Raw genomic sequence first — 25651 nt, forward strand, 5'->3', positions numbered from 1 at the left:
GCTAGAAGTACCTTGGTGTAGCTGTCAGTTGCTAATACATAGTCATGAAAGACATCATCTGTAACAAGGTCCCTTAAGTCACCTCCCATAGGTATCAAGCAAGCGGGGGTAAGGGCGGTGCATCTCTTAATAGTAATATGTGGGGCCAACAGTGTCAATTCATATTGTGTAAGATGGGTGTTTGTCAAATGTTGTGTCAGCAGGGTGTCTATTGCATGGGGGACATGCAAAGCCAAGGTATGTGCCAGAACTACATTCTCCAATTATTCCACTGATTGTTCCACTGCTAGCGCCGCTAAGGCAACTGCGCTCAGGCATAGTGGGAGGGCAGCAGTGACTGGGTCCAAGGTGGCATAGTAATAAGCCCCTGGATGGTAAAAGTACCTATGGTTCTCTGCCAGGACTCCTCGTGAGCAGCCCCTCTTATGACAAAACAGGTGAAACTCCTCAGTGTAGTCTGAGAGGCGTAGGGCTGGTGCCACACACAGTTTACGCTTCAGTGTCATAAATGCCTTTTTGCACACTGGGAACCATGGTATGTGATCAGAAACCTGCTTGTGGGTGAGGTTTTGTAATCAGCGTGCAATCAGGGAGTAGTTTAGTATCCAGTGCCTGCAGTAGCCTGTCACTCCCAGAAAGGTTCTCACCTCAATTTGTGTGTGGGGCATGAGCAATTGTGTCATGGTGGAAACCCAGTCAGGCAGCAGCCTACGAGTTCCCTGAGACAACTCATGGCCCAGGTACTGCACTGTTGTCAAGCAAAATTGTAGCTTCTAGGGGGCACCATGTAACCCTTCTCTGCTAAGTGACACAGCAGTGCCACTGTGTCCTCCAGACAAGCTGTCTGAGAATGTGAAGCCAAAGATCATCAATATACTGTAGTAGTGCCTCCCAGCAGTTGTAAGGAGGCCAGACCTGTATTCAGGACATTTGAAAATATGAAAGTTGATTTGGTGTACCCCTGAGATAATCTTTCCCAAGTCATTCTTTTTCCGCCTATTGAGAATGCAAAAAGGCATTGGAAATCTTTATGTATGGGATGGAAAAGAAAGTGGAGCTTAAGTCCAAGGCCGTGAAGTGAGTACCAGTGGCTGGAATGTTAGCTAGAATGGTAGCTGGGTTCGGAACAACAGGAAATAATGGGATCACACCTTTGTTTAATTTGCGGAGATCCTGTGTAAATCTTTATGTGGGGTCCTCTCCTGGTCCCTTGAGGCGCTGTTTTATGGGCAATATAAGGATGTTACACGAACTGTCCCTTACCATTCTTATCACTCCCTGTTGTAAAAGGTTCCTTATCACTAGAGCAAAACCATCCTCTCCTTCTCTGGAAATCTTGAATTGTGGAACTCGTGGTAGTGGCGCTCCTGGCATCAACTTCACCTGCACTGGGGGATAATGCTGCACTCGCCCCACATCATTGGCCCCTTGAGCCCTAAAAATATTTGGGACATAGTACTGTAGCTCCTGTGGAATTCCTAGTGTTCCCGGTGGTGTGCATTTCATGAAGGTTTGCAACATCAGTCCATTCACCCTGCTTTCCAGAAAAAACACTATTGGTAAACAACAGATGACACATTTATAGTTTGCACAAAAAGTCTCATTCTAGCAAATTCACCGGACAGTACCTATTGAGGACAAATTGGTGTTGGACAGAGATAGGACCAACCATCAATGTCAGAGGTTGTGTCAATTGTTCAGTTATTAGTTGTCCTGTCATACAGATTTCCATTATGTGGGTACCCAAGAGTGGTGCCTCTGGCATCTACGATGCCTTCAGCATTGACTGTTTGGCACTAGTATCAACCAGGAAGGACACCGTTTTTTTAATCACAGTCCCATCCACATATGAGCCCTCCTGGTCCTTTGGCATAATTGGTAAGATCAGGCAGTCTGCCAACCTCGGGCACCTGTAGTAGCTCCTGGTGGTGGCAGGGGTAGTGATGGGTGATCCACCATCATGTCAATGTCCGGGTACCATTGATCTCTGTTACCCCGCAAGGCTGTAAGTAGAGGGGGGCATAACAGGGTTGTGAAGTCTGTCCCCCCCTTGCCTTTCTGGGGCTACATCAAAAATATTCTGTGTGTAGGGCAGTGGTGGTGCAATTAGTGTGTGGGAATTCTGCCTCTGTTGACTTCTGTCTCTGGTTCCTCTATTTAACAAGGGACAATCAGCCTTCCAATGCCCCAGCTGATTGCAGTGAAAACATGTTGGTCCAGGAGGAGGGCTAGGAAAATGTGCTTACATTCAATCATCAACCCTGCCTCCCTCTCTGAGCCTTTTCCTCTGCCTCCAATTGCAGACAACCCCTCACCTAACAGGTTCTTCATACCACTACTTTGTTGATATACTTGTAAAAGGCAATCAAAGTAGGAATTTACATTTTCACCCTTTTCCTACTTAGTGTGTATGATCTTAAACCGTTCTACCTTATCCTCGAGCACCTTTTCTTTTATGTGCCTAATTACCTCCCTTTCTAATACTTCAATCTCATCTCCTGGACCCCTCCACCCCCCTTCCTCTCTGTGGCTCCTGAGTTGGCCACTTAACCACTTTCTTACAGTCCTCCCATACATATTTTGGTACAATAATACTAAACAGTATATCCAGGTCTTTGCAGAGCAATCCCCCCACTGCTTTTATCCTGTTTAATTCAGCGTGCCAAGTCTGTGGCTTCTCCCGCAGCTTTGGGAAGTCTTTTGTGAATGACATATGGTCTGTTCTCGTCCAAGGATGTGGACATATGCAGGAGGAGTAGGGTTCGCTCAAAGGGTAGATGTTGTGGGCACCTCCCGTCCAAAGGGTGGTCTCATAAATTGTCCAATAAGAATTTAGCACATAGACATTTCTCAGCAATCACACATATATGGATCACATGTCCAGCTATCGACAGGCAAGATTTCATAATGTTTATATTTAATATCCAATCAGATTATATTAATGTTGCATTATAAGCAAGTATATAGAAATATTCACATGTTCCCCCTACTGTCAGTTGGGGAGTTTTCTTGAGATTGAGAAACATATTAGGTAATGGCTGATTGTTGCAAAGTCATCTTTTTGCCCTGTTCGTCCCCATTTTTTGTTGTTGCTGACTGGTCCTTATGATAACTGACTCTGACTGTGCCCCGGGCTATGTTAGCCAGACCCAGGCCAGTGCTATGTTAAAACACACACATGTAGTAGAGTACACTAGGTATAAGGGTACCCTTCCAACTCTCCTGACAGGCCCTGTATGTACCTAGTATATAATAGGGCAAGAGTGTACAGTCTGTCCCTAAGCCCCTAGTATATAATAGGACATGAGGATTAGAGGCCCAGCAGAATTTCTGCACTTGCATGTGTGCACTGCTGTATGCTTCCTGTCCTTTTAAATGTAGACCTGCCTTGCAGCATGCCTTTAAAAGTTAAATTCCTACCATTTGCATGACAGCCCCTATAGGTCCCTAGTAAAAAATGTGGCAAAGGGGTTCTAACTACCTATAAGACCCTAGTACATAATGGGGCATGAAAGTAGAGGCCCAGCATAATTGCTGCTCCTTGCATGTGGGCACTCCTGGAGGTTTTCTGTCATTTGTAAATGCAGCCTGACTCTGCAGACTCCATTTAAATGGAAATGGTGTCCCAATTCGACTTTGGTTCTGTGGGCACTTTAAATGTGATGGTATATCTTATGCTAGGTACCCCCAGGGTCTCCCCTAGGTGTACCATTTAACTATGAGCAGGGGCCTTATAAAAGATGTTTTATAAACCCTGGTTAGAGAAAAACTGATTATTTCATTTTCCCGTCCATTATAGATACTGGTCGTCATAGGCTATCATTGCTATATTGTATTTCATGGTAATAATAGTAAAGAAAAGCGCAGAAAAGTCATTCAAGGACTTAAAAATGTTTTGAAAAATCCAGCAATTTAACATTGGTAAATTTATCACAATTTGTACAGAAAATAAGTTATAAGGCTTTTCTTTCTGTAAGCTAAAATCCAGCCTTATGAAGGTCCCCTCTGATTGGTCAGTGCTAACAGGATTAGCAGAGCTCTTAACTAAGTGAAAAGTGGCTGTCCAGGGGAGAACCTATCTGGTGTAGGGCAGCTCGGGGGATACACAGGGATGCCAGAACAGGGGGGGGTATAATAAAACATAAAGGCTCAAAGAAGAAAAAGACAGGAGGAAATGCCAGATCACCTAACCCCCATCTTCTGGACCCCCCAGCCAGATACCAGGCTTAAGGAAGGAATTTGCAGATGTTAGGAGGAGGAGAGCTATGGAATGAGCCACACTGGAGGATGGTTTAGTCAGCTCTTACTTTCAGACATCATGTATTTTGGAAGAATGGTGCTTTCTGGGACAGGAATATGCCACACTTTGGAGGAAGTTGTCATGCATCTGGGCGTCACTCTGCATGTTAATGGTTGGGCGCCACATTTCCGGATACCCAGGAGCTGGGAATAAATATGTGAGAGGTGCACAGCCTCCCAAATCTGCTGCCTGAAACTACAAGAGAAAGAAGGACTGCCCTGCTGGAATCTGGATCTGCATCCTTGGCCGGCACTTATGAGTGAACTGTGGCTGCTGTACAAGCTGGTACTACAGCCCTGGGGATGGTGTCTTGCTTCAAGAAGGACTCAGGAGTGGACTCCGTACAGCTACACTTTAACAGCGCTTCACCTGCATCATCCCTAGCAAGAGTCCCCAGTTTGGAGGGCATTCAGTGGACTTTTAAGGATTTGGCCAGGTGCATTGTGGGAATTGTGGTCCAACTTTCCAAGGACCATCCAGGAGATTCCAGACCCTTGGTTTGTGCTTTGGACCCTCTGTACCTGCAAGGATGACTTCAGGAATCTCCTCCTGAAGATTAGAGAAGTTTGGAGAATTTTGGTAAAGTTGGTGCTTTGTGTTTCTGAAGACTAGGAAGTGTTTATTCTTTGAAAAATTCATATCTCCAGTTCCAAGGACCAACCAGAAGATTCCAGACCATTGGATGTGTGTTTTTGACCTTTTGTACCTGCAAGAAGTACTTCAGGAAACACCTGAAGTTTGGAGAATTTTGGTAAAGTTGGCACTTTGGGGGTTATTCTAACTTTGGAGGAGGTGTTAATCCGTCCCAAAAGTGACGGAAAAGTGACGGATTTACCACCAGCCGTATTACGAGTCCATTATATCCTATGGAACTCGTAATACGGCTGGTGGTATATCCGTCACTTTACCGTCACTTTTGGGATGGATTAACACTCCTCCAAAGTTAGAATAACCCCCTTTGTGTTTTAAGAGCTAGAAAGTGTTTATTCTTTTAAAATTCATATCTCTGGTTCCCTACATTGCATTTTTGTCATTTTAGTGTCTATTTACACATAAAAATATAACCATATGTTTATAAATTGGTGTGGGATTCTTATTGTGTGCTGTGTCTCAGTTATTTACTGTATTGGTGTTTTTGAATGCTTTACACTGTGGTCTCCGAAGTTAGGCCTGCCTTCTCAGTTACAGCTACCAAGGGTTGAGCAAGGGGCTAATTTACTGAGACCTTTACTGAACCTATATTTGGTTAGTGGCCTTAGTGCCAGTGGTAGGTTCATACTTACCAGTAGCAAAAACCCACTTTCCAACACAGGTGTTTTGATACAATAATAACACATTGGTGCTAAGCAAGCATGCTGTGGTATATTACAAATGCTGTCTCTTGAGCAAGCCTGGCATCAAATTGCATTCCAAGCATAAAATCAGAAAAACAAGGGTTTTTCAAGGTCATGTATTGCAAAAACAGGCAGTGTCTTATCATTGGGTATCACTGGACTGTTAAAAAAACAAGATGGATTCCTTACCACATAAAAATTGGGATTCCACAAGGTGCCTACACCTCAAAGGCTTGGTCTATAGAATTCGGTACAAGGCAGGGCTGCCTACTCTTCCTGCTGCTCTTTGCTGTGGCAATGGAACCACTTGCGATCCGAATACGGGCAGAGCTGGGGGGATGGGCCGTATGGGTGGAAGCAAGGAACCACCTGATCTCTCTGTATGCAGATGACGCCATGATGTACTTACGACAACTAGACGTTTCGGTCCCACCATTTATGCAGGGGTTTGCTGGGGCTTCTGGTCTTTGAGTGAATCAAGGGAAACCACTAGAGTTCCTGCTGGCGGCACAGGATGGATGACCTTCAGAGGCACTACCACAGGTTGGGCTGCACTGGGAGATAGAGGCGTTCAGATACCTGGTGATTCAAATTGCACATAAAGAAGACATACAATACTCCCTGAACATGGGTAGGGTAGTTGCTAGGCTCCAAGCCTCAGTAGTGTTCTGGCTAACTCTGCCATTATTGATGGCTGGCAGGATCTCATTAGATAAAGTGATACTTCTTCCAAGATGCTTGTACATGTTGCAGAACTCACAGTGTTTGATCACAAGGAGCACTTTTACTTGACAGTTTTTTAGTTGCATTGGTCTGGGGAGGTACACGCAGCAGGGTGAGCCTCCTAGGCCTCAAGAAGGACCCCATTCAGAGGGAACTCAGTCTCTGCAATATCGAGTTGTATTATCTGGTCTCATTGCTACAACATGGGGCCAGCTGGTGTTCAGATGAGGATAATTGGGAGAAACTTCTACTAGCCGGGACCCTAGAGTTGATAAGCCTACTATCTACATTGCTAGCAGAATCAGAAAGAACCAGCCCATTTGTAGTACAACAGGCCACACAGGCCTAGGGGGGTGCTATCAAGAGGGTTTTTCATGCATCACAGTTCTTCAGAAAATTCCCCCTGTTGTGGTTGCCTCAGTTCACAGACCTCGACCTTAAGGTCTTCCTAATTAGATGGAGAGAAAGGGGATGTAAGCTCCTGGGGGACCTATACCTGGTGGACAGTTGTTTTACATTTCAGGAGGCGATAAAGACATTTGGAGTGGGTCAGTTCCCTGAAGTTTGCGGCACTGACCCAGATTGTGAGTGGATTGTGGCCGGTTTTCGCAATTACACCATGTGAATCCAGTATGCGGGGAGTGGTGCTGGAGCTAGGCTCCTCCAGGCAACTGGTTTCTCACATATATCGAGCCTTAAGGACAGAGCATCCATGGACCATTTATTGTGCCGAGAGGGTTGGGAGGCAGAACTGTTGGACCCCAAACAGATGCTGAGTGGAACAGGTTCTGTGCCCTGGTGAAAGAAGTTTCTTGTAATGCCCGGTTTAAGCTGATCTCCACTGCGCGAACCTCACCCATATGCGACTCTAGAATCTATCCTACCCGCACAGATGAGTGTCGGTGCTGCAAAGGGAGAGGGGCAGACTTCATACACATGCTTTGGGGTGTTACAAGCTCACACAATATTGGCACCTGACACAAGCAACTCAGACCCAGCTTGAAGCAATGATTAAACACTGTTTACTGGGCCTCATCACATCCCCCAAAGAAGGAAGGGTAGACTATGTCTTTTCCAAACTGGGTCTCTTACTGGCAAAACACAGAGACACAATCAGATTGCTCTCTCCCGTTGGGTCCACAATTCCGGCATGGTCCAGGGACCTCATGGAGTGGTCTTGGGTAGAACTGATATGCATGATAAAAGTCTGTACAGATGAGTGCTTGGAGGATGACTGTCAAGATTGGAAGTGCATGATTTAGGGCATAACTGAAGATGGAGGAGTGGCACAGAATGGGGCATTGAATGTGGTGTCACTGGAGAAGGAGACACAGCCTCCCATGAGTGGAGAGGTAAGGGCAGTCCCAAAAAGTGAACCGTAGAGAGAGACGAAGGTGGTAATGCTATGGAAGGGCATAGACCTGGGTGAATGGGGCTGGGGCAGCTTGAGGGGCCCGCCTATAATCAGGATCAGGGGATCGTGCCAATGGATGACCTCCTGGAGAGATGATCTTAGAAGACTGAAACTGAGCCTGAAGAGCCCCTCTCATATGGACAAACTTGACCCTCCTGCCACTGCATCAGCATGTACTCGCCTGGATTCTCCAAACTCACGGTCACTATGCTTGGACACTTAGATTGGTTGACACAACTACAAGTGTTTTGTTGCAACACAGCCATATGATATGATTGTTACACTGTAACGTATTGTTTTTTGTTTCTCTTTTTCTGGCTAGAGGAAAATCTTGATAAATAAAGCACGTAAAAACTGAAAAACTCAGATCCATTCTTGGCCACTTCATATAGTGTGCGCCTAGTTACCACTTGGGTGGCGGTGGTGGTAAATTGCATGTGCAATTTGCAGTTTTTGCAACTATTCCTTATTTGTGACTGTGATGAACATAAGAAAAGGAAATTACAAACGATTTCTTTTTTGCGATTCGCTATTTAGAGTCATTAAATTACAGAGTCAGAATCCATTTGCAACGCTAATTGAGGATTGCAAATGGGTTTCATACATTCCACTTCTACGATTTAGCCACTGGTATTCAATTTGTGAGTGAATATCGATTCCCTATCATGCTGCACCTAAGGCCCTAAGTGAGGTATAAAGAGTACCAAAGAGAACAAGAGATCAGTGACTCGTCAGTACTTCAGTAAAGGGACATTAATTCAATATTATGGACTTGTCAGAGAAGTTTTCGATCAGTGAGAGACTTTTAGAACTCGAGACACTTTGATGTGAATACAAAAGTTGGAAGATTCTCCTAAGATTTAGAAGAGACATTTCCTTATTTCTTCTACAAATATCCAGGGAGAAGCTAGTTCTCAGGGGGAAATTAGCATTTAGAAGAGAAAGAATAGACATTGTTAAGTATTGAATTACAAGTGTGATGCATATGTTCAAGGGCAAATATGTGGTTGTACAGAAATGTTTGTGTTTAATAACAGACGCACCACATCTCTAACTCTCCACATTCTAGAATACACACACACACAGAGAATGTGAACATAGAGAAGGTGAAGAACTAGAAGATTCCATCGCGCGCTGAAGCACAGCTGATCCGGGGGCCGCACAGTCTTACATCAAAGGGCAGGAGCCCTTTAAACTTGGGAAAGCACTCCCGCCTCGCGCGCTGAAGCACAGCTGATCCGGGGGCCGCACAGTCTTACATCAAAGGGCAGGAGCCCTTTAAACTTGGGAAAGCACTCCCGCCTCGCGCGCTGAAGCACAGCTGATCCGGGGGCCGCACAGTCTTACATCAAAGGGCAGGAGCCCTTAAAACTTGGGAAAGCACTCCCGCCTCGCGGGACGCGCGTGGGCGCGCCCGGGCGAAGACCGGGCCAAGACGGGCCCGTCTACGCCCGTCTTTGACCGGATGAGGCCGGGCCGGGTCCTGTCTCTTTATTCTATTATCCAGAACTTGGAGCCTGGTTTAGCCTAAGCCACAACTTGCCTGTTAGAAGGAGTGTCTCGCTGACTAGAATTCGGATACACCTCCAGTCTACAGGTTATATTCTTTTGTTGTTTTCTTATTTTCATTCTGACTATAATGAAAAGAAAGGCTGTTGGTCCACCGGCTCCATTGGAAGGTACTAAAAAGCTGAAAAAGCGACCAAGGAAATCTACTACTAAGCCTGCTTTAGGGGAACCAAAATCACTGGATGAGATTGATCTACTTTTTGTGGAGGTGGAGGCTATGCTTAATAGCGAACTAGGGACTCATGGCTTTTTGCCCCCGAAGAAGCCTCCACTCCAACCTAAAAAGATCCAGGAATTTTTTACCAAGAATAGGAAAGTTCGACCAACAATTTCCGGGGGCTTAACAGATTGTGTAGGGAAGTCATCTACTGATATTGCCACTGTTCCCTCACTTCAACAGGGTGCCGTGGCTTGTGGCAGTATCTCTAATCCTTCACAATCTCAGGGGATTTTGCAAATGGAGGAAATAGAACGTATACCCCTACCCTTGAGTCCAGAGATAAGGTTGGCCCCTAATATCCCTTGTAAAAATCGCTTTGAGCTTTTGTCTGAGGAAAGCGATCTGATGGAGGCCCACGACCCCCATACAGCTGCCACAGCAACTGAAGCTGCTGTTACTTTCCCTCCTATTACTATTGATATGTGCACCGATTTATCCGCCAGTGTAGCTAAATTGCCTTTAATTCTCCAGAGAGTAGACGAAATTAAGGAACTAGTATTGCAGATAACTAAACTGCTTCAGGGGAATATGGCTCAACAATTGGGATGTAAATGTCATAAGTTAGAGGCAGAAGGGGCAGGTGGTACTATGGGAGTCGATTCTGCTGCATCTAAGGCTAATACATGTGAGGGACCAATTTACCATGCCCAGAAATCAGGAGCCTATAGGAGGACTGCAGAAGGTAATATATCTTCTCACATCATCCATCCCAAAAATAAATACACGGGGGGTAAGAGTACTCCCTTCGGTGGAGATAAGACAAGGAATGGGAAAGACCCCATCGGTACCTTCGTTGCCCCATCAAATTGCCATTCCACTACGAGGCAAAACCCTTTTACCAATATATCAAAAAATAGGGATAGCCCTTTTCTAACTAATAGAAAGTTACTTGCATACCCTCCAACTAAGGATTCAGCTTGCATTTTTTCTTCCCGAAGTATGGATAGCGCTTTAGTTGTGTCTCTAAATAGTATTGATCCTAGACACAGAACCAACACTCTTTTCTTAATTAATGTCCCAAAGTTGCCACCCAGGACTGTTGAGGGCCAAGAGTCTAGACTCAATAAGGTTACTCATTGGCTAAGCAATCGGCAGGGATGCCTTTCAGTTATACGCTCGGACATTCTAAAAACTGAAAGATGGCACCCCTCTGGGTCAAATCTTGATGTAATTATGATTGTGTTTTTGGAGAAATTCTTGGCCGACCAACTCATTGACTCTGTTGCACGCAAGGGACAGCACAAGGAGCCAAAAGGAGGAGGCATCAGGCTAGTTTCTAATTTAACGGACTCAAAACAGGCTCCTGTGTCTGGCCCCATAGTCAATGTTATTGAGAGAGGCTCTAGGGAGGAAGGCGTATTTTTGCATCATGATTCTGCCTGACTGTCTTCCACCCAGGATGCCGTTGATCAGGATAATTTAGTGGCACCCACAAAAGATAAAGTAGACAAGACCCTTGTTAATGAACCAAATCATAAGGATGCTCTACCCTCAAAACATGGGACTGTAACAGGTACTAATGGGTTATCCATTATGACTTGGAATCTTGCTGGCCTTGCTAGGAAACTGGATGATGTGGACTGGGTTGCCTACATCAAGACACAAGATGTGTGTCCTTTCCAAGAAACCTGGGTCGAGGGCCAATCAAGTATGGATGGGTTTCTCTCTTTCAATATCCCTGCAGAACCATCAGAGAAAGCAACTGGTCGAGCGAAAGGGGGTCTTTTAATTCTGTTAAATTCAAAGCTCCAATGTGACTATAAGGTTTTAGAATTTGATTGTCCCGACTTGATGGGTTTACAAATTTCTTTTCATCAAAATTTTAACTTAACTTTTATCAATGTTTATGCCCGTTCTGTTGCACGTGGTACAGAATCATATATTTTAACTTTACTCTCTGATTTTTTAGATACGATACAAACTAATTCCTATTTAATCATTGCAGGGGATGTAAATTGCACCTTTGAACCCTCAGCATTTCTTAGTGATTTAACTGTGGAAGAGGACGAATTATGGGGGATTGCACAATTGGATGGTGATAGCTATCCTCCACGCTCTCGTGTCGCAGCACAGCTCGCTACATTATGTTTAAAATTTGGACTAAGGGCTTGTAATGGTCGAACTCCTTCTGACTTAAACCTTGCACCGACATTCCTACGAGGTTCTGTGGCCAGTGTAATTGATTATTTCTTGGTGGATGTGTGTCTTTGGCCACTGCTGCTAGACATGAGGGTAGATGCAAGGTGTGAGAGTGATCACTTCCCACTGCTGCTTACCCTTTCTGGGAATATCTTTGGTAGAACCTCGAACACGCAACCATCTATGGTCCCTCCCCCTATTTTAAATAATGCTAATACAAAGGTGAGGTGGCCAAAAGTCATGTCAAACCCCTATTTGCTACGTAAGATTTATCAAGTGTTTTTAGATAATCTGTCAGCTTACGAAGACCTCGAGCCGGAAGTTATCCCACTTCTTGATATTCATAAAGATATGATGGTTAAACTGCAAAGTGTTTTTTATAAAAAGGCAGCCTTGGTAAGCCGGCAACACGGGGGTGCATCTAACAGTAGATGGTTTAATGATGCATGTATGAGGGCTAAGACCGAGCTAAGAAAAGCCATAAAGGTAGGGTCTATGGGGGTGATCAAACAAGCAAGATGTACGTATAAAAAGACAATCTTACAATCAAAGAAAACCTGGGAAGATGTCATTTGGCAGGATTTGTTAGATGCTACAAAAACAAACAATAACACGCTTTTCTGGGAACTGCTGACTAAGCACGAGAGAGGGGGTATGTCTAGTCTAAGGAACCATATCCAACCCGGAACTTGGGTGGAGCACTTTTCTCTCCTTTATGAAGGAACTACCTCCACTGGGGTTGTTGATTGTGATAAAGTGGGATCAGGCCCCCTTATTTTACCAAATGCTAACCTTGTCACTCCTCCACCTGATGGGAATTCTTATAACTCTGAGAGTTACATTTGTTTTTCTTTAGAAGAAACTGCAGAGGCTATCAACTCTTTGAAGTCAGGTAAAGCCCCAGGGCCCGATAAAATTCCAGGCGACCTTTACAAATCAGAGTTATCTATATGGACCTGGTATATCAACCTACTGTCTAATAAAATCACAAAAGGAGGACAGGTCCCTGAGACATGGAAGGGCGCAGAAATTATCCCAATTTACAAAAAGGGTAATGCAAATCTTCCAATCAATTACAGACCGGTTAGTTTAATCGACAACTTACAAAAAATTTTTGCTAAACAGTTGCTAGCTAGACTATCGAACTGGGTGACGGAGCAGCAGATCCTTTCACCGCTTCAGGCAGGCTTCCGCTCCAGAGTTAGCACGGTTGACCAGGCTTTTAGGTTGTCCGTGCTACACTGGAAATACGTAGTCTTGGCAAAGCAATCTTTATATGTCGCTTTCGTTGATCTGCGTTCTGCTTTTGATTTGGTCCCAAGAGATAAGCTTTGGGGAGTGTTACACAAAATAGGGGCCCCATCCGATATTATCCATCTATTGATACGCATGCATGAAGGCACATATGCGCAAGTAAGATGGGGCAATCAAGGTGAATTGACAAACAAATTCCCCATTAAAAGAGGTGTTCGTCAGGGATGTGTGCTTGCACCACTTCTGTTTTCCTTATTCATCAACGAGGTGGTCCAAGAACTAATGACATGCCAGAATGATGCTCCCACCCTAGTCAACCAGAAAATCCCTATTCTCCTTTTTGCGGATGACTCTCTATTGATTTCAAAAACCCCAATGGGTTTGCAAATTCTCGTGGATAGATTTAATTCATTCTGCTGGAATTTTGGTCTAGAGCTCAACTCGAAGAAAACGAAACTGATGGTGCTTCGCTCTGGCACTCGCAAGAAATGTACTATTAGGTTAGATGGAGCTATTTTGGACCAGGTTAGCTCCATTGACTACTTGGGTGTGAGACTTACAGATTCACTCCTCTGGGAGGAACAAGTTGGCAAGAGTGCTGGGCTTTTGCAACATCGGGCAGCATCCATATTGCGCCTTTACAGGAATACGGTCGCTAAAGTTGTGTCTCCAGCAGTAAAGATCTATGTGGCTAGGGCACAGGGTGCTGCAGCTTACGGTGCAGAGATCTGGGGCATGTCAGATAGAAGCAGGATAACCAAAATTGAGAACAGTTTTGCACGGGCCTTATGTGCTTGCCCTATTAGCACCCCATTAACCCCCCTATTTTTAGACCTTGGGCTTAAACGAATGGCTGACCTAATTATCTTACGGCCTCTACTATATTGGGTGAGGCTTTGGATAGTCCCCGAACTGGCCATATATAAGTCTTCTCTATCAGAATTGTTAAAAAGCCCTAACTCTATGTCCATCCCATGGATTAAACACGTATCCAGTTGGTTTTGTACGCTGGGATTGAGGAATTTTTGGGAGAACCCTCAGCAACTTGTGAAGTCCCATGTAAAAGTACTGAAAGGAGCTTACTGGTCCCACATACGTAATAATTACATTTCCCAAAAGTCGAATGGTCATTTAACTAATTTATTTATTGATTTTAAATGGTACCCAGAATTCGAACTATACCTAGATATAATTCCTGATTTACTAGGTAAAAGTCTGTATGCCAGATTTCGATTCGGAACATTACCTTTGAAGGCCTTGACGAGTAGATGGGGACCTAAGTTAAGCTCCGATATTTGTCCTGCATGTGGCACTTCTTCCGAAACAGCAGAACATTTCATGTTTTTTTGTCCCGCTTACTCAACCCCAGGGTTTAAATGGATTCGCAAAATCTGCCGGGAAATGAACTTAAGGAAATATGTTTTAGCTTTGAGGATCTTAAAAAGTCATAATTCAAATGGGACAATTTATGCAGTAAGCAAGTTTTTAGTATCGGCATGGCGCATACGTATTTTTTATTCACAATGATTGAAATTGTTTTAAGTCGGGCAAACATGGACCTTATTCTTTTAATCTTGATATGATATTATGACGTTTAATTTTATATTTATACTGTACTGTATTGTATTGCTTTGATGGTCTGTGGCCGAATAAAGCTTATGTGTGAAACAGAAGATTCCATGGTAGCATCACCATCTTATGAAGCAGTCTCTCTTTCTCCCCTTCCCCTTCTCTCCTGGGGGTTCTTAGCATAGGAGCTGTAAAGACAATTTTGATGCATGTAACTGTGGAGAGGCATTGGGAGTTTATCTCTTGTTCCTCTGGTCTTGTGGAGCTCGCTGACACAAAGCTAGTCTTAAAGTAATTGTTCAAGGCCTTTTCTGCCTGTTCGCTTTGGGCCTATTCTTTCAATGCGATTGACATTATTTTTTGTGTAAATAGATTTGTACTGTCACAACTGACTGCATTAGGTCAAAAGGGTCTAATTAATATTCCCATAAGGATTTCTGTTGGGATGGTGTTATGTACTGTTGTGTTCAATTCTCTATTATGATGTCTTGTGCCTTGTTAGATTTAGTTCATTTTATGCTAACTATGACACTTTTACCATATATTTTATTATAAAAGAAGCTCAAATTGGATTTGAGCCTGTCTTAGTATGTTTTTTTGTCCTAATTGTCAGTCCGCATTTGGCTAAGAGTGCAGCTAGGCCAGGTCTCAGACAAATGCCACTGGGTCGAAAAAGGTCCATTAGAGACCACCTCCTCTGCTCCCAAGCCACACAAGGCAAAGCCATATCCAGTTCCTCAAATCCTCTATGAGTGGTCAGGTAGCCACCTAACTCAGCATACCTCCAGAGGAAGGCCTTGTAGAGCTGTTAATCATTACACATCCTTTACGCAAGACCATCTGGAGTTGCGTGCCTCCCAAAGTGTCCAGGCCCTATCCCTTTTCTTTTAAGGAGTATTTTGTTCAAGATGGCACAAGTTCGTAACTGATCTCTTCCAGTCATATACTGTCGGGCCACTGGGAGGATCCATTTTAGGCATATTTCCCGGCGGGCAAAGAGAATTAACACAAATAACAAAGATTTTTGATAGCGCTGTTGCTTTTGACTCAATTCTACCCCACCAACCACCCCAAATATTACCAGTGGCAGGCTTACCTTAACCTCCGCACTTATTGCCTGTGTGATTTCCTTACCCACATCCTGCCAAAACTGATGAAGCATTGGGCACTGCCAAAACATATGGATGTCATCTGCGCCCTTCTCACTACAACGAGGACAAATCTTCTTAAGTCTCCCTAAAGCAGTCAACTTCTTTGGCGTCCAATACACCCTGTGCAAGTTGAACAAATGATGTTTCTTTAAAGAGACAGATTTCACCAAGCCCCAAAGCGTAGACACTGATACTTGCCAGAGAGTAGTAACATCCTGTGATGGCAAGTCCTTTCCCCACTTCTTCTCTGGCTGAGGAGGGGATTCCTCCCCAGCTTCTATTAGCATCCAATACCATAATGCGATCTCCTTGCGAAGGATATGTCTCTGTACCAATCTCTCTTCCCAGATGTTCTCCTCTTGCCCACGCCCTTCCTTTGGTAGCGCACTTGCCCAACTTGCCATTTGAATTTCGAAAATGCACCCCCAATTGCTCACTAAATACTGACCAAGGCAGCAAAGCATGGTTCTCCAGAAATTGACCCCACTTCACCAGCACCTTCACCTTTAAGGGAAGAGACAGTTTGTCTTGCAGACTTTCCAGGGTACCCGGTGACCCCCAAACAGGGGCCAGATTACTATAGTAGGGTATCCGTAATACCTTCCGGACCTGAAACCATACCTTGCAAGCCACCCCCAGACACTTCAGCCTTATGTTCTTGAAGTACTTTGGGTGGCCAAATTTGAATAGAAAATGTTCCCCTGCTTCCTGGAGGTGGCTGGTCATAGTCCTAAACATAGGGGTAAAACTAGAGCCTTCATTCATTAGTCTTCTCACATTTTTCACCTGAAAAGCAAAATAATACTTATGAAGATCAGGACTCGCTATCTCTCCATACCACTTCCTCTTACATGATTTCTTCCATGCAATGCAAGCCCCTCCTGATGCCCAAACAAATGAAGTTACTTCCCCTGGTAGCTTTTGAAATCAGACCTGTCTAAAACTTAGACAGAACAATCATCTTCAAAATATTCGACCTGCCAATAAGAGACAGGGGAAGACCCACCCACACCCTTAAAACATTCTTAGCGGCGACAAATGCCTTGTTAAAATTAACCCGGTGAACATCATCCAGATTAGCCACAACCTGCATCCCCAAGTACCTTATTTCCTTTTTAATCATCAGGCTACTATAAGTAGTATTCCAGCACATTATCTCAGTCTTTTGTTGGTTTACCAGATACCCTGAGACCCTTCCAAACACCTTCAAAGATAGTAAAATGTTTGGTAATGAGACACCTAAGTCCCTTGTATATATCATTAGGTCATCTGCATAGAGTGCAACTTTCTTCTCCCAACCCTTGTATTGGAAAGGTAAAATATTTTTATTCTGCATAATCCCACTTGCCAAAGGCTCAATATAAAGATCAAACAAAAGAGGAGAAAGTGGACAGCATTGGCGAGTGCCCCGTCCAATTCTAACTTGCTAGGAGAGATTACCATTAATCAGCACTTTAGCCATAGGGTTCTTATATAACAACCAAATTGCTCTACAAAAGGTGTCTCCAAGCTTATATTGATCAATAACCATGTACAGAAAAGACCAGCTCACCCGATCAAATGCTTTGGCGGCATCAAAGATGAGCTTGTCTGTTTTTGCCATTATTTTCGGAGAGTACACTTTTGTCAGTCTGTCACTTGCTTAGGATTTAAAATATTTTTTTTGTGACTTTACCTTGTGTCATATCACCTGATGCATTTAATTGAGCCTTACATTGACTAATTATTATGTTTATCTCCTGTATTCCACTTTACATCTTTCATAAATCTTCATAATTTCTAACTTACTTCTATTTAAGAAAGGTTATTTAAGTGATTATGCTGCTTGATTAATCAACAATTTTGGCTTTGTTAGAGGCACATTATCTCATACGTTCTTTTTTTTTTTATTATCCTTCTTTATTAACTTTCTCAAAACATGTCCAATAGTAGGCACACACAGGTGCTGCAGCAATTGTGTAACAACCTACATGTACTTCTAAATGGCATTGCAGAAAATAGCACTTAACTGCGGCACTCGCATTCAAAATCATTATCATAAACTGTCAAGGTGCTGCGCGTTGCAACAGTACCAGCTACTTCAAAATAGCACAAGATGGGATCTGCATGGGATTACACATAAGCAGTGGGTGAGAAAAGGGGAAAGCACCATTGCTGGAGCCACAAACCTTTAAACCATTGCCTGAGTCACAACATATGAACAAGAATGCCCCATTGACACTTCAAAATTCACAAACAAATTAATCCATCACAGTTATGTATTTTCAAAGCAGAATTAGAAGCACAAGAGAGCAACTAAATACAAAAAAATTGTTTTGTTTCATATTAAAAAAAGACAGTTCCAAAATAACACAGGAAACCCCCTATGTGTGCCCCCACAAGGAAGCCCCACACTAATCCCATCAAACATCCTTTAAAAAAATAAATAGATTTCCTATACATAACACCATTTAAAAACAAATAGGACAAGAGGGTTCAAAAGTGTAAGGGTCCAAGGCAGGGGAAAAGCATCCTCCTCCTATTTGACAATAATGACTCACTCTCCTTTTGATAGCAACTATAGGGTTCCCTCCAAGATTCTTAACTTTCGACATTTCAGGGGACTTAATGAGGGTTAACAGGGGATTTGATGAGGGTTAACGTTTTATAGGGAAAAGGAACACAATAACAAATTATTCACAAAGCTCTCTTTGAGCATTATTTTCCTTTATCTTCCAATATCAACATAGCAATCGATCAAATGCACCCCTCATCAAATTCCATTAAACTCTGAAAATGGCACGTTTGGAAGTTAAGGCCAAAATCTCCCCAAGGGAGCCGATATCACCTCTTTGAAGCATATGTTGAATCATTAACACAGATATTCATTATAATTTTGTTATATATTAATTACATATACATCATATCATCAATCTACTCGAATCAAAAATATTCCAAACATTAAGCAACATGATGTCTGTTACTAAATCTTTAAAATATCCATTCTTTACTTCTATTGAGGGAATTGTTAATTAATACACAAATATGTGAGACTGAAGCATTACTGTACACATTAGCACACACAAAACGTATGTTCTCACAAAAAACTAAATTACAGAACAGTAAAACAGGTGGTAAACAGCAACAAACCCGAAATTAAAAATATACAAGTAAAAAAGAAGAAGAAAAACAAGAGAAAATTATCCAGCTCAGAGATCGAGTATATCTATCTGTGTACACGCTTTTACAAAGCTTGCTGAGTGATCAAAAAGAGTTGATCTAAACAACACCTATGGAGTATTGGAGCCTCCCTCAAAGAATCAGCAAAAAATTCTTCAAGGACCCTTATAGTAGCTAAAATATGTCCGAAAACGCCACTAGTCCCGCAGAACCTTACAGCGCAATGTTCACTATAAATTAACAACATACACGTTATTTTCCTTGTACCGTATACCCTTACATTACAAACACCGAGAAACAATTCCCATGCTTGCCTCAATCCCAAGACCTCGTAGTCACTCACGACAGGTCAGATTCGCGAATTCTTATCATTCTATAGTAAACAAAAAAAATAATAAAAATGGAGAAACTGAACAACGAACACACTATAAATCAAAGCACCAGATATTGATCCAGCACGACCCACGCACGAATCGCAAAGGCACGACACAGGTACTCTCTATTGTAGCACAGAATGAGGTAGGCAGTGAGTGAAGTCTCAGAAGCCTCCTCTACCGTGTCCACAGAATGAAACCTCAGTGCAATGTTTGCCCGTGGGCCAACGCCTGTCGGGGGGATATTGTTTTCACCCAAAATTCACATAGACAATTTCCTTGGAACCCTAAATATTGTTTTCCAATCAAACTGATTCGTTGTTTTACACATTTTATACCCCCTACTGTTGTCATTACACGGTGTAAATGTAAATATCATTCTGATGATCGTAATAATACAGACAACATACCCCAGTCGCATGGAGCACCGACAAACGACTGTTCGAAAAGAGAACAATACTTAGAAATTAAATGTAATAGTTGGGCACTGTCAAGTGGGAATGCTGCGTTTGGGATCCCTTTCCCAACACCCCACAATAATCAACAATCTGTCCCACCAATGGGTACCATAAAACGAGATCAAGCAAAGCCTGTCACGTTCATGGTGATTGTTCATCTGTTTTTGCTTTCAATCTTGACAAATATGTATCTTATATTGTACCCGAGGGACTCCTGGAATCTCATACATTCTATAGGTTAACACCGCCCCATATCCTCTGAGGGCACTTTATTTAATAATTTATCAGATTAATTTATTAGCTAGCATCAACAAATCTTAAGTAAGGGATTTTAAGGACACCCAGAAGAAATTGAGACACCAAATTAGTCACAAGAGGGATAGCATCCGAAATTGCTCCGCATCAAACCACCTTTTCTTTATTTCTTTGCTCACCCATTAATGCATTATGGGCCAGTTGTAGGAAGCCCTTTACATGTCGCAAACTGCGAAAAACGCAGTTTGCGGCATGCAAAAGGCCGAACGCAATGCTCATCCTCAAATTGCGAGTCGGTACTGACTAGCAATTTGAGGATGCGACTCGCAAATAGGAAGGGGTGTTCCCTTCCTATTTGCGACCGCATCGCGATGCTGAGTTGCTTTGTGATGCGAATGCGGCCCCAAACCAACTCGCAGTTACCACCAGTGTCACAATGGTGGTAACTCATTCGCAAAAGGGAAGGGGTCCTCATGGGACCCCTTCCCCTTTGTGAATGCCGAAAAAAATATTTTTTCAGAGCAGGCAGTGGTCCTATGGACCACTGCCTACTCTGAAAAAAACAAAAACAAATGGTTTCGGTTTAGTTTTCATTTTGCAGCTCGCTTTCCTTTAAGGAAAACGGGCTGCAAAATGAAAAAAAAAAACAGCTTTATTGAAAAAGGAGTCACAGACATGGAGGTTTGCTGACTACAGCAGGCCACCATCCCTGTGAGTGCAGGGACTCGCTATGGGGTCGCAAACTGCGACCCACCTCATGAATATTGAAGAGGTGGGTCTTTGCGACCCCCTAGCGAGTCGCAGAAGGCGTCTGAGACACCTTTCTGCATCCTATTTTGAGAGTTGCAAATTGCGAGTCGGTCAGACTCGCAATTTGCAAGTCGCAAAATTTTCTTTTGCTACATCTGGCCCTATGTGTTGTCCAATTTCCTGTAACCAGATTCAGCTACTATTCTCACCTATATTCCATCCACAGCCTTTTTCACTTTTGTTGATTTCTGTTCTGCCTTTATCTCTGCTCCATCACACTTTGAGAGTCAGCTGTGTTGTGTTCTCACTCAATAACTCTCAAATGACTTGAAATGACATGGATTTAGCTACCATTGGTGACTCGTAATCTGTACTTTGCACAGAATTTGTTTGCAAATGGGGAAAGTTGGGGAAAGTGGTTTTAAGAACTGGAATAGTGTTTTTAATAGTCTGTTTTTAAGGGTACTTTTGGGGCAAAATGCTCGCTACCTTTTTTTGTTTCATTACCGCTTTATAGCCACCATTTTCCGCGAGGGGAGTGAGCAGTCTAGCTGTTCTTGGAGGCAAAGAGGGGTATAAGAAGCAGCAGACTTCTGCGATTGCCCATCTATTCACACAATCTGTACTTTGCACAAAATTTTGCACTAATGGGGAAAATGGTTTTAAAGACTGGAATAGTGTTTTTAATGTTCTGTTTTTAAGAATACTGTTTGGGGCAAAATAATCGATACCTTTCTTGGTTTCATTACCGCTTGGCAGCTGCCATTTTCTGTAAGGGAAGTCAAGCTGTTCTTGGAGGGGAGGAGGTGCTATAAAAAGCAGCAGACTGGCGCGACCGCACAGTGGGTGTGCCACTGGGCAGGCCCGCCTGGACCCGTCAGTGTCCCAGAGTCAGCCATCGCCAGCCATCGTGGGAAACGGCGTACAAAACCACCACACACCATTTTAAGGGGTGAAAGGCCACTTTAATAGCACATGTCTGGTATAGAAAACACAATAACCTTGGCATTAAGCCTTACAAAACTATAATTCCTCACTAATACGTATATCTTCCTAAACCCCGCCCCACCCTCTAAAAGTTACCCCTCAACAATACCCCTTTCCCATCCCCACCTTGACCTGAGCAATCCATTACCCATCTGTCCTGCTGTCCACCTTCTGTAGTTACCTTTGCCTTTCCTCCGTTGTGTTCCTTGTGACAACTCCCTGCCCTCTCATCTTTTTGCCTCCACCCCTTCCCCCCCCTCCAAGACTTTCTGTGAAAACCCCCACTTACCAGACCTGCCTACCAGCGGCATAAACAAACAACCACCAGTGCAACACTGAATCCTAAGCAAATACCTGAGCCACTAAAGCAAATTCCCAAAGCCATATTTTCAAGAAGACTATAAGTACCAAAAATATGGGAGGGCGGGTGAGACCAAATTCTCGAACCGCCTACTGGGTGTGACAAACGGCCAAAAGGCCGCCCACACCCTTCCCCTTGTTCTTATACCCACCCTTTAGTACCCGCCCTTCCCTAGCACCAATCCAAAACCTCCGCGCAGTGGATTCTCCCACCAATGCCCAATAAGCCCGGGGGAGACCGGGCCAGCCCTTGCTCCCCCCAATCCCCCATCGGGCAAAATGGTGTACAAAACCACCACACACCATTTTAAGGGGTAAAAGGCCACTTTAATAGCACAGGCCTCGTATAGAAAAAACATTAACCTTGGCATTAAGCCTTACAAAACTATCATTCCTCACTAATACATATATCTTACTAAACCCCGACCCACACCCTCTTAAACTTATCCCTCAACAATACCCCTTTCCCATCCCCACCTTGACCTGACCAGTCCATTACCCATCTGTCCTGCTGTCCACCTTCTGTAGTTACCCTTGCCTTTCCTCCCTTGTGTTCCCCCCCAAAGCCTTTCTGTGAAAAACCCCGCCACACAGGAAAACCCACCAGGCGTTTTCCTGCCCCACCTGAAAAAAACATTCGAAAGCCTCTATTGATCCCATAGTTTTTTACCCAACAAGTCCGCAATCACAGTAAGAAGGTCCAATAAATAATATTAATTCCCCAAAAAGGAAAGATACACACCATCCTGCCTGAACAACTCAGCATCCGTGAAAACTATCTCCTCGTGCAAAAAAACTGAAAAACCTTGTGCCCAACAAAAACTTCTCATTTCCCTGTTCACCTTTTTACGCTGTTTCTCAATACCTTTAAATGAATTTGCACCTCTCCAAACACGCCTACCTACCAAACTGGTCCAAACAATGTATGTTCCTGCCCATTTCTGTTTTATCCTCAACATATCCATTTTCATACTTTTCAAAAGGCCAATACCAGATAAAGTGACCAAATCATTCTCCCCCAAATGGATTACTAATAAATCGGGACAAACACCTTGCTCTAATCGTTTTGACAGGATATAAAACAACTCCCCCCACCTCATGCTGCTTTTCCCTACCCAACTAATTTAAATCCTAGCCCCATCCGACCCCAATTGCCTACTAAAATGACGCGAGGGAGCCTGCTTCTCGGCCCAACACACAAATGAGTGCCCTACTATCCAAACTGTGCAAGCTCTGTCCAGGCCCGCCACACAGCCTACAAGAAAAATATGGAAGAAAAAAGGGGAAGGGTTGGGGGGGAGTTAGAGAGGCAGAAAAAAACAAAAATTTAACCACATCTGGTAACATCAAACAAGTCAGCTTATTCCTTGTTGATTCAACCTAACATAACGCTGGAAACATCGAGACCGCCAGTGCCCCAGATCCATAATTGCCTTATCTGACATTCCCATCAATTTTGCTTCAGTAGCCGCTCCGATCCTGAAAGAATGTGTGCCATAACATTGTGGTGGCATCCCCAATCGTTTAAGGGCCATCCTTAAAACTGAAAGCAGCTGTAAAGACTCCAGAGCAGAACCATCTTCATGAACAAATACCCACCTGGAAGTTGCCGGTAAAATCCTGGCAAAAGAAAACCGAAGTTCAACTGGACAAGCCTGAGACACCTTACTCTTCAATATCACCTTGCGGCCCCCACCCAACTGATCCCTCTTAGCTGAACGCAGCCATATATATAAATCCCCATCTCTTTCCTGCACCTCGGAACGCGATATGCCTTCCTTACCTTGTACTCCCAGTAACTCAGAGATTCTGAATGCCCCATGAAACAGCCATGACATACAGAGTGACATCAAATTAACTTTCCATGTAGAAAAACAAACATCATTTAATATTAACAGCAACTTTCATAACAGCTGAGAAGTTATCGGACGCCTACGGTCGCATCTTGTGTCCCCCGTCCTTGCCCACCCAGCCAATATCCTCCTACAGATCTCGCCCTCCATTGGATCATAACCCCAAAAATACTTATCATAAAATGAAATCCCCAACAACTTACCCAATATCGTAACTACAGACACCCCCATTTCGATCTGTTGCATTATAAAATGCACTGCATCCTTTCGCCTTTCTCCACATACGGCCCTGCCACCCTCCCGCCAAACAGCACCTGAATTTAGAAACTCCAACCAAGCCTGGACATAGCTCCTTTTAGTAGACGGAGCTATAGACTGTTGCACCAGCTCCAACATTCTCACTCTCCTATCTCCCACAATTCCCCAGGAACTGCCGTCTTCTGTGCATCCCCACCCGGTGCCAGCCCACGGAATCTCTGCCACTGAAAACGAGATAGTGCATCAGCAATGTCGTTCTGAACACCTGGGACATATTTAGCTTTAAACATTATATTGAATTTCAGACAATTCAACAAAAACAGCCTTAAGATCTTCAACACCTTTTCATCCTTGGCCTTCTGAGAATTTATCAAGTTGACCACAGACTGGTTATCCACATTGAACACAACGTTCCTATCAGCAAACTTGTGACCCCATAGGGACAATGCAACCACTAACGGAAAAAATTCCAAGAAAGCAATGCTATGCCTGGCCAACCTCCAACTCATCGGCCAACTCTCTGCAGCCCAGTGCCCATCCCAGAAAAGACCAAAACCGTGAGCACCAGATGCATCAGAAAAAACTTGGATGTGCCAAATCCAATCCTCCTCGTCTACCAGCATCGTGACTCCATTGAAATTTTTGAGAAAAACAATCCACATCGTCAAATCTGCTTTCACACTGGCCCCTAGCCGCACATGATGATGAGGTAATACTGCTCCTCGTATTGCAAAACCTAATCTCCTGCAAAAAGCTATGCCAACTCTCACAACCTTACATGCAAAATTCAAATGTCCCAATAAACGTTGTACCTGTCGCAATTCCAACTTGGGTCTCTGCACCACCTCCTCCAACATAGAAATTAGCTTCTGCACTTTATCCTTAGGTAAACGCAATTCCATATTCATAGAATCCAACTCAATCGCCCAAAAATTTAGACATGTCGAGGGACCTTCCGTTTTCTCGGGTACCAAAGGAACTCCCAACTGGCACATAACCTCCTCAAACTCTGACAAAGCCTTGCCACATTCGCCTAAACCAGGTTTGCCCACAAGGAGGAAATCATCAAGATAATGCGTTACAAATCTGTAACCACATCTAAACTGAAAAAAACACTGCAAGAAAGTATTAAACGAGAGACAGAGCAACCCATCGACAACATCCTGTCCACAAAAATTGCATCGTCAAACTGCATGCCCAATAATAAGAAATCCTCAGGGTGTACAGGAAGGAGTCTAAGAGCTGACTGGATGTCAGACTTCACCATTTCAGCCCCCCGGCCACATCTCCGCTCCAATGAGACAGCTTCACCCACTGAAGCATAATGCACCACCGAATCCTCATGTGCAATAAATCATTAATGGACGGCCCCATTGGCCATGACAAGTGATGAATGAGACGAAAATCACCTTTCTGTTTCTTAGGCACTACCCCCAAAGGAGAGACGGTCAAATTAGGCAGTGGCCAACAATAGAAGGAGCCAACAATCCGGCCCAAATCCAGTTCTTTCCGCAGCTTAGCTCT

Source organism: Pleurodeles waltl, chromosome 5 (genome assembly GCF_031143425.1).
Source record: "Pleurodeles waltl isolate 20211129_DDA chromosome 5, aPleWal1.hap1.20221129, whole genome shotgun sequence".
Classification (NCBI taxonomy): Eukaryota; Metazoa; Chordata; class Amphibia; order Caudata; family Salamandridae; genus Pleurodeles; species Pleurodeles waltl.